This window comes from Gekko japonicus, unplaced genomic scaffold (genome assembly GCF_001447785.1).
Source record: "Gekko japonicus isolate JY-2015 unplaced genomic scaffold, Gekko_japonicus_V1.1 scaffold735, whole genome shotgun sequence".
Taxonomy (NCBI): domain Eukaryota; kingdom Metazoa; phylum Chordata; class Lepidosauria; order Squamata; family Gekkonidae; genus Gekko; species Gekko japonicus.
This window is the reverse complement of record NW_015177029.1, coordinates 688,508-697,448: the sequence shown is the minus strand read 5'-3', so window position 1 is coordinate 697,448 and position 8,941 is coordinate 688,508. Positions and strand designations below refer to the sequence as shown.

General features: G+C 41.3%; 1 protein-coding gene across 2 annotated transcripts in view; it reads left to right on the top strand.

Moving 5' to 3' along the window:
* The window catches only part of DNAJB6 (DnaJ heat shock protein family (Hsp40) member B6), a 72,257-nt gene that overhangs the window by 426 nt on the left and 62,890 nt on the right, over nucleotides 1-8,941 (top strand). The window lies entirely within an intron of this gene.

The window sequence follows — 8,941 nt, the reverse complement described above, 5'->3', positions numbered from 1 at the left end:
CCCCCCCCCACCCGGTAAGGCCCCGAGAGTCGGCGCGAGACTCGGTCGCGCATCCTCCGTTTCTTCCTCTCAGGTTCTCGAGGGGCACCCCCGAGGGAGGGAGGGAGGGAAGGGGAGGGCGGGGGGTGTGTGTGGCCGTCCCCGCAGTTCCTTCATTAGCGTTAGCAAAACAGCCAAAGGGGCGCTGTGGAGTTTGGGAAGGCGCCCCCCCCCCGGACGTTCACAATGGTGTCCTTTAGGGACTGGGGGTGGGTGGAGAGAAGCTGCTTGAAAGGTAGGAGGCGAGTGGCTGGCTGTTGTTCCTTGCCTAGTGCTTTTGTTTACGGCTGGGACGAGTAAGTGGGGGGGGGGGCTTGCTTTTTTTTGGGGGGGGGTCTTGGTTTTTCTGTGCTGCTGTTTGATGGTAGAAGTTTGTGGGTTTCGAAAAGTGCTTCGGAGTTGCCCACCCGGAATAAATCGGCTCAGCAGTTTTCACAACTGAACTATATATATTTTTTAAAAAAATCCAAAATGTCTGTCGTGTTGTTTGAACTAGTGCAGTGGACGAGTCTGTGAATGGAGGGTGTCAGCTGATGTTTCTTAAGGGGGAAGTGGCCTAATGAACTGCGAGCTCACGATCCGGTGCATGTCTTCTCAGAAGTAAGTGCCAGTGAGCTCAGAGGGATTTACTACCCAGTATGGGTCCAGAAAACTACTACTTAATTTTGTTTAGAAGTTAAAGGGGAAATATAAGGGTGTCATGTTTATAAAGTTTTCAAAGTGCTTGAAGTGTTTTTTATACGTTATCTAATCATAGTCTAATTACGGGAACACAGATGATGCCTGGCACAATGCTGTGATCAGAAATTTTGAAATGATAGGTTGTTGTATCAGGTGTCTTGGATTCTGCTTTTTAACAAATCTTTGTTTTTAAGAGATTCCTATGACTGGATATCCATTTTGAAACAATAGTTTAAAATTGTGAACATTCCTTCTTTCCATATTGTTCAGGATAGTAGTAAACCCAGTTGCCTGAAAGTAACTGAAAATTTGGGGTCTGTGAAGTCTTGAGTCTTTTTCAAGCAGTCATAAAACATAATACTGTATGAAGTCTGATTTAGGTGTTTCCCCCCAAGAAACTTTGTTTTGGAATGTTAAGAGATCTTTTGTTATCTGCTTTAGGGCAAGGTTGGAGAATTGCTAGGGATTATATTGTTTTGTATGGAGTATTTGATATTCATTACACTAGAAACAGTGATTTGTCAAAAATAGTGCATGTGGCATTGCAACTAGACTTCTTGCAGAATTGGCTTGGTGAGAGTAACTTCATTATTCCCATATTACGACAAATTAATTTTGGAAGAAGAGAGTCTAGGAAGAAATATTTCTTCTGATTGTAATTCGTAGTATGTGGGTTTAGGAGGGAGTTACACAGATATTGTATTGTAATTTTCCTTTAATGCTAGTGTTGTTTAGCACTGCAGCCTCCATAGCAATACTCTCCACACACAGCTCCACATGAGAATCTTCACATTCACTATAAAAAGGACCAAAAGGCAGCATAAGAAATGGTTTTAAAAGTTTGCAAAACAGTCACATTGTAATGGCAGTGTTATCTAAATATTGTAATGGGTAAATTATTTCTTATTACTATAGGCATTGAAAAATAAATCAAGGAGCCAGATTCATTTTTCAGCCTCTAGGGTTTTGATAGCTGGATTTTGTGATAGGTACTACAAAAGCTAATGCTAACTTTTTTCCAGCATTGTAGCATATAAATACAGGGCAATTATCACCAAAATAAACAACTGTTGGCACAAGTGCAAAAACACCTATTTTGAAGATCTGTAGGACTGTTTTTTTCAAAAAGGAAGAGGACCACCCCAGGTTTAATTGCCAATATACCCCAGGAGCAATGCTCCCTCTAAGCTGTGGAGTTTTATGAGCAAAAATTCTACTTTGTAAGCTACTGGCATTAAAGTTGTGAGCGAGCTATTTGGCTTCTGCATAAATTAGTTTGCCCTGGAGCCATTCTTTCTGAGCTAAGACAAAAATGTGTGAACTGGAGGCTAAAAAACTGTGAGCTAGCTCACACTAACTCAGCTTAGAGGGAACATAGCCCAGGAGCTATTAGTTCTATTCTAAAGATATATACCTTTTCATGGATACTGCTTCATTACTCAAAATGCATGAATGCAATATGAATGTTACATTGTGTCTTTCTGTGCCACAAATATCCTTGTCACCCATAACAATGAGGATGGAGTGGCGCTTTCCACAGTTTTTTATGCTGCCTTTTCACCTGACCAGGTTCTCCAAAGCGGCACACATTAAAAAAATCATTAAAACAGTTGAATAATTGAAAGCTTATATTAAAAAAAAAACAACAGTACAAACACATAAACAATACCAGAACCACAGAGGATGACCAATAATTACATTCATCTAAATATTGTAATGGGTAAATTATTTCTGTTATTAAGGGTATGCCGAATGAAACAAAAAATCTTTACTCAGTGCCAGAAGACACCAATATAGGGAGACAGATTAATTTTCCTGGGGGGGCACTTTCAGAGTTTTGGTACCACCCCCTAGAAAGCACGTTCTTGGATCATCACCCATCTAGCCTCAGATGGCAACCAAAGCAGGGCATCCGAAGATGACCACTTAGCAGACTCCCTCTGGTGATGGGAGCTGTGGGAAACAGTATCAACCAAGCATTCCAAAAACACTGTCTTAGCCTGGCTGCTGATCGCAACAGCCCTTGTCCATTCACTCTCTTCAGTTGTTATCAAAGAAGAGGGCCAGCAAGCTTCAGAAAGGTCCACCTCGTCTTCATTATAAGGTGTGGGGCAGAGCTTTCTGAATCTGAGTGCTTCCAGTAACAGCTGGGGAAAGGAAGTTAATAATAAACGTTGGGAGCAGTACAGCCAAGCCAAGAGATAACGTGGAGCATACCTGGAACTGTAATGAAATTTCTATCCATCATGGTGACTTGTTGCCTAAGACAGGGGTCATTTCCTGCAGGAGCGCACAGGAGCGGAGCTCCGGCAGTAAAGAGCCCAGGGGGCGGGCACATGCAACAAACCCCACCCCCTGCTCCTAGCAGCCATCAGTCAGAACAAGAAGCAGCCAGGTAAGTTGCAGAGCTCCCCCTGCCCCCCCCAGTCCAAAACAGTCCAGTGGCACCTTTAAGACCAAGTTTTATTCAGGTACAAGCTCTCCCTCCTCTGCAAGGACAGATCTGCATGTTCTCCACCCCCTCCCAATAGCTAGGTATCCAAAACAGTCTAGTGGAGCCTGAGTGGTGGATGTTGCCTTCTGACACACTTCTGGTGATGTCAGGGGGTGTGGCATATGCAAATGAGCCATGCTAATGAGTTATGCTAATGAGCTCCTGCACCTCTTTTTCTACGAAATGACCCCTGGCCTAAGATATGTTGAACCCTGTATTCACAGAAAATATTTTGACATTTAATTTAGGTAATTGTAGCCTGCTTTTATTTCTAGTGGAGACCTACAACAGCTTATAACATTGTTTTCTCCATTTTATCCTGCAACTGAAACGCTGTGAGGTAGGTTATGCTGAGAGTGTGTGACTGGCCTAGGTCACCCAGTGAGTTTCCGTGGCAGAATGGGGATACTTGAACATGGGTTGTCTGGCAATTTGACTATTATATTGCACAGTTTTCTAGTTTGACTACTAGGTTACACAGTTTTCGAAGTAGCAATAGAGGTAGAATGCGTAAACCAGGGTTGCATGTAAATATAAAAAACCCAGCTAGATTGGCTTGAGTGATGACTCTGCTGAGTTTCTCTGAGAAGAATGGTTGCTAAAGTGGGTCAGTAGCAAGGGTGCACTAGTAACATTTGTGTTGTTTATCAGAAATTAAACCTAGAAATCTACAAGTCTGCAGTGACGGAGGTTAAACAGCCTGAACGGCTTTTTGCTTTGTACAGTTCATGCTTTGGAGTAGTGTACAGTGTTTAGACATCAGATTTCACAGTGGAAATTCCTGTATACATTGTGTATATGCCATGAATGGGGTAAAAGTCTGAGAAGGAGCTTGGAAGAAATTCTAAGCTGCTTGGTGCCTAGCAACACATTGCTTTGCTTCTCTGATCTGCTGCAAGGAAAGAAACTTTCTGAGCTGAGTTTGAGTCCAGAATTGATATAGTCCTTTGGACGGTAGTCAGAATATGTAAAGGCTTCTGACCCAAGCTTCTTAGGATTCAGCCTTTAGGGAAACAGACATACCAAGACAGGCAAGCAGAGACGAGGAGCTTGCTAGTATAGGTACAAAGTCAATAAGAATCAGGGAGTTCATTGGTGAGTTGATACCCCCAGAAGGAGGAAGCAGGGAGTGCAGCGTGTACTGATGTAGTCATACTGACATAGTTGCAACAGTGTATTTCAAAATTGGTCATATTTATTCTGTGGCATAGAGCCACTGCCCTATGGCACACGAGACATGTATGGTTTGACAAAGCATGAGTCTCATGGGTGCCCTTCTGTTTAAACAGATACATTTTCATCCTCCTAAGTGTAGGGTGCTGCTCTTTCTTGAGGCCTTTAGAATTGCATATGCAGGTATGATTAACTAAGTTTCAGCATGGTATTATGGCAAGTTAGTTTTAAGTTAAACATTGAAATCAAGCAGCTGACCGTCATGTTCTGAATTATCGTTTTGCTTTTAGTTTCCAGTTACACTGATCTTACTTATGTCAAAATTATCCTAATCCTAGACTACATACTACATGTCATGATTGTGTGGGGATAAAGTTTGGGAGCAATATAAGGGTGAAAGGAGACAGACAAATGTTGCATCAGCCAGACCCATTTTGTCCTCCCTAAGTTCTGGCTTGTTTTAGTTCATCCTTTTATTCCACATTTCTTTTTCTTTTTTTATTTGAAAGAACGTGCAACAATACAGAAAATACTGTATAAGAACATTTTTTACATTTTACATTTTAGTTGAAATAGAGCAACAAATGTTTTGCAATAAACAATGATACCGTATGTGCAATAGGAAGAACGAAACAGTTGAACAAAGGTTCTGTAAATTTGTAAACAGGAGTGAATACACCTTAAGAACAGTGGGATGCCTGCAATAGTACGTAGGATATATGTTCCAATTAATAGGTCAGGCAAAAAACAAAGGTTATAAATGCTAAATAGACCTAACTCTGTGTGTACCGGTATGAAATATGTAGGTAAACCCAAGATACAATAAGGAGCAATAAATAGTAAAAGTAAGGATCACCGCCTCAAATCAGAGAAGGAGGATATTTATTGATAGAGACATACCAACCTCATGACCACTGCTGCAGCTGAGACCATCCAGAGGGTATGAATCCACTCCGTGTTAGATATTCTAGTATAGGAGACCATTTCTTCACAAAGGTGGATTTCACCGGTTTGAGCAGGGAAGCATTAATTTTATGGGTAATATTGTCCATGAGATATTGGTCCCAGAGCTTATGGAACCAGAGTTCTAAATTTGGGGGATGTTTGTCACACCAACGGGAGGCGATAGCTGTTTTTGCTGCAAACAGTAGGGTATTCCACATTTTTGAATATATGGCTAGTAATTGTACATGGTGACTTTAAAATACGAATACCAGTTCAATATCAGATCTGTAGAACTACTCTGACAAGCATTTGTTCTCGGCTTTTTCTAGCTCTGCTACCTGAAGCCCTGTTTAACAAGAAAACATTGTACCTTAGACTACTTACACACAAAGCCTTTGTCCTTCTGATCACTATACTCTATTAATTATATCAGAGTCTTTGTTGGTGGGCTAGGCCAGGAACCCCCCCCCCCCAAAGGCTACATTCAGCGCCAGGTACTGTATGTTTAATGAGAAGCAAATCCCACTCATTTTGATCAGAACCTTGGAGCGTTACCTGTGGGAATTGTCTAAGGTGCTGGGGAGTTTTATTTGAAAAGAAAAGATTACTAAGGTAGAAGACATGATGATGGTTTTAAAATCATGAATCATAGAGAAGTTTTTCTAACACAGAACTTTGGGCACCATTAAAGTTCATTGGTAATGATTTACGACATCAGGGAAGAAGTCTGTATATATAGTGCACAATGAACCTAGGGGAACCCTAAGTTGTGTGGACAGCTAGTAGCTTAGATGGCTTTAAAAAGGATTAGTTGTGTCCATAATAGGTGGGTCAGTCAAGGCTGTTAGTCATTGCAGCTAAATGGGACCTCTGTGTTGAGAGACTCCGTATCGATTAGTACCAGAGGCTGGAGATGAAACTGGGAATGGTGATCATGTTGTTCTCAACTTCTGGGCTTTTAGATGCATTTGATTTTTCAATTAAAAGGAATGGAAACCTGACCTTCCCGGATCTTGTCTTTGGGGACAATTATATAGTTTTCTTTCCACTTTTGCCCAGATAACATTGATTAAAAAAATCTTGATAGAGACCATTACATTTATGACATTTTCATGATGAAGTGCTTCTTAGAGATCTTCCCACTGAAGACTACTTTAAATTCTTAATCTATACTGATTGTAATTTTTTATATGAAAGATCATACTGCATGCTGTTCTGATGGAAATCCTTCTGTCTGCAAATCCAAGCCTGCTAATCTTTCAGTGATTACCTGGTACATGTATTTATTTAGAGAGTGTGTACATGGCCTGTTCAGAGACCTGCTCTGGAGTCACTTGAGCCTGACTTGCTTGGCTTGGGTTTTCTTAGATCATCAAAAGAACCTTCTAAGATTCTGCTGTTGAGCAATTTATTTTGACCTTGTTTTTTGGTTTTTCAGTTGAGGGGACTAGTTGCAGTTCAAGGGAGGAAGCTAAGAGTATTTTGGCTTGAGTTTAGCTCTAGTTCTCTGAAACTTCTCAGTTGCTTCTCAGTTGCTTTTAATTTTAATTTTACTTTCATGGTCCTTTGAGTTCTCAGCTCAATAAATGAAAGGGCTACCTGTCAAAAGACTTCTTGGATTTAGCCAGCGTGATTGTGTATCTTCAGACAGAAACAAGATTCTAACTTTTTTAAATACTGTGAAGTCCCAGTAGCTGACTATAAAGCCTGATTTAAAGCAGTGTACCAGGAAGAAAAAGAGCTTCTCTGTGAGTTTGGGATTTACTTAGCATCTTACTTAAACAGTACTGTAACTTGTTCAAAGTATCTATGCATGCTTAGTTAGTCCCGCCAGTGAAATTGTTTTACAGGGGCTACGGATCCCAAGCATGCAGAACAAGCACATGTAGCTGCTTTGCACAGTTGCAGCACAGTTCCGGTCTATGGCAGCGCGCTGAGCAGTCACTCCTCCCAGACCTCCCAGGGGTGAAGCTGCGCTCTGGCTGAAGGAGAGGGTGCGCAGGATCGTAAATCCCCCCCCAGAGACCCGGCTGAAGGGGCTCTGGCCATGGGACTCTCGAGGGGTTGCCTCTTCGCCGGCGCGATGCTGGGGAATTGAGGCACCTCTCCATCCTGAAGGTTCTTTGTGCTATGAGACCAAACGGAACCAAGCAACGCTGACCGGGGCAAGCGCAGGAGGTCGAGTGAAAGAAACAGAGCTTAAACGGGGTCTGAGGACCAACTATGAACATGAGTTCAATCTAAGCGTTTAAATAAAGGGAAAAGAAAGCTCCCCAAACCCTCCACGGAACAGAAAGTGAGGCGAGCGGTGGAGGGACGCCTCCCAAACGCACATACTTAAAAGCTAATTGGAGGGGGGGAGCGGAAGAAAAAGCGAATAAAACTGTTAAGAAAGACTTACAAAGGCGAGTTCGAGCGTACAAGCACATATTCAGAGACTTTTAAAATATCGGTTAAAGTAAACAATCCACAAAGATGGCAGGGAAGAGGACGGAGAAAGAAGTGGACGCCACTGCACAAAAGGTGAAGAAGAAAGTACAAAAGCTGGAAAGGGTGCCCTCTGTCCCCTTTATTGTTTATTTTCGTGATAGAACTATTTAATGATATAGTGAGGGAAGATCCATCTATTAAGGGGTTAAGTGTCAAAGGCGAACACTTTAAAGTGTTGGCTTACGCTGATGATTTGGTTCTGGTGTTAGAGGATCCTATCCCATCATTAATGCAGCTGTTACATAAACTACAAGCATATGGGCAAATAGCGGGACTGAAGGTAAACCACCAAAAATCTAAAATAATTACAAAGAATTGTCCTAAAGAAGTTGAAAGGAGGATTCAAGAAGAAACAGGATTTATAATAACCAAGAAAACTAAATATTTAGGGATTTGGATAACAAATAAGTGTTGTTCCCTGTATAGGAACAACTATAAAAACATATTGGCAGACATTAAAAAAGATTTAGACAGTTGGAGAGACCTACAATTATCACTGTTAGGAAGAATTGGCCATCCTACCGAAAGTTATGTTTTTATTTCAAACAATACCTGTTCTGAGGAACCAGGAATTTTTTAAAGAGTTAACTAAAAGCTGCTCTGCGTTTATTTGGCAAAACAGGAAACCAAGACTTAAACTACAACTAATGCAAAGTAAGAAGGAAATAGGCGGTTTAGCAATGCCAGTGTGGGAGTTATATTATAAGGCCGCGGTCTTAGTATGGGTTAAAGAGTGGGCAACGCTCTCTAATAGTAGACTTTTAAAATTAGAAGGGTTTGACCTCCCACAGGGGTGGCATGCCACGTTGTGGTATGATAAAGAAAAGAAATATTTCGAACGGCATTATCTAAGAGGATCCTTAATAAAAACTTGGAGGGAGGTCAAAGTACAGTATTATAAGAAGACACCTAGATGGGTTGCCCCTATCGAGGCATTAGAGATACCGTCATTGTATACACATGGTGAAAAGTGTTCTTATGATACTCTGTTGGACAGTATGAACAACTTAAAATCAAAGGAGAATTTGGGAATCCAAAACATAGAGTTGACCTGGTTACAGAATATGCAATTGAAAGCAAGATTTAAGGAAGATGCAAAAATTGGTTTCTATGGGAATG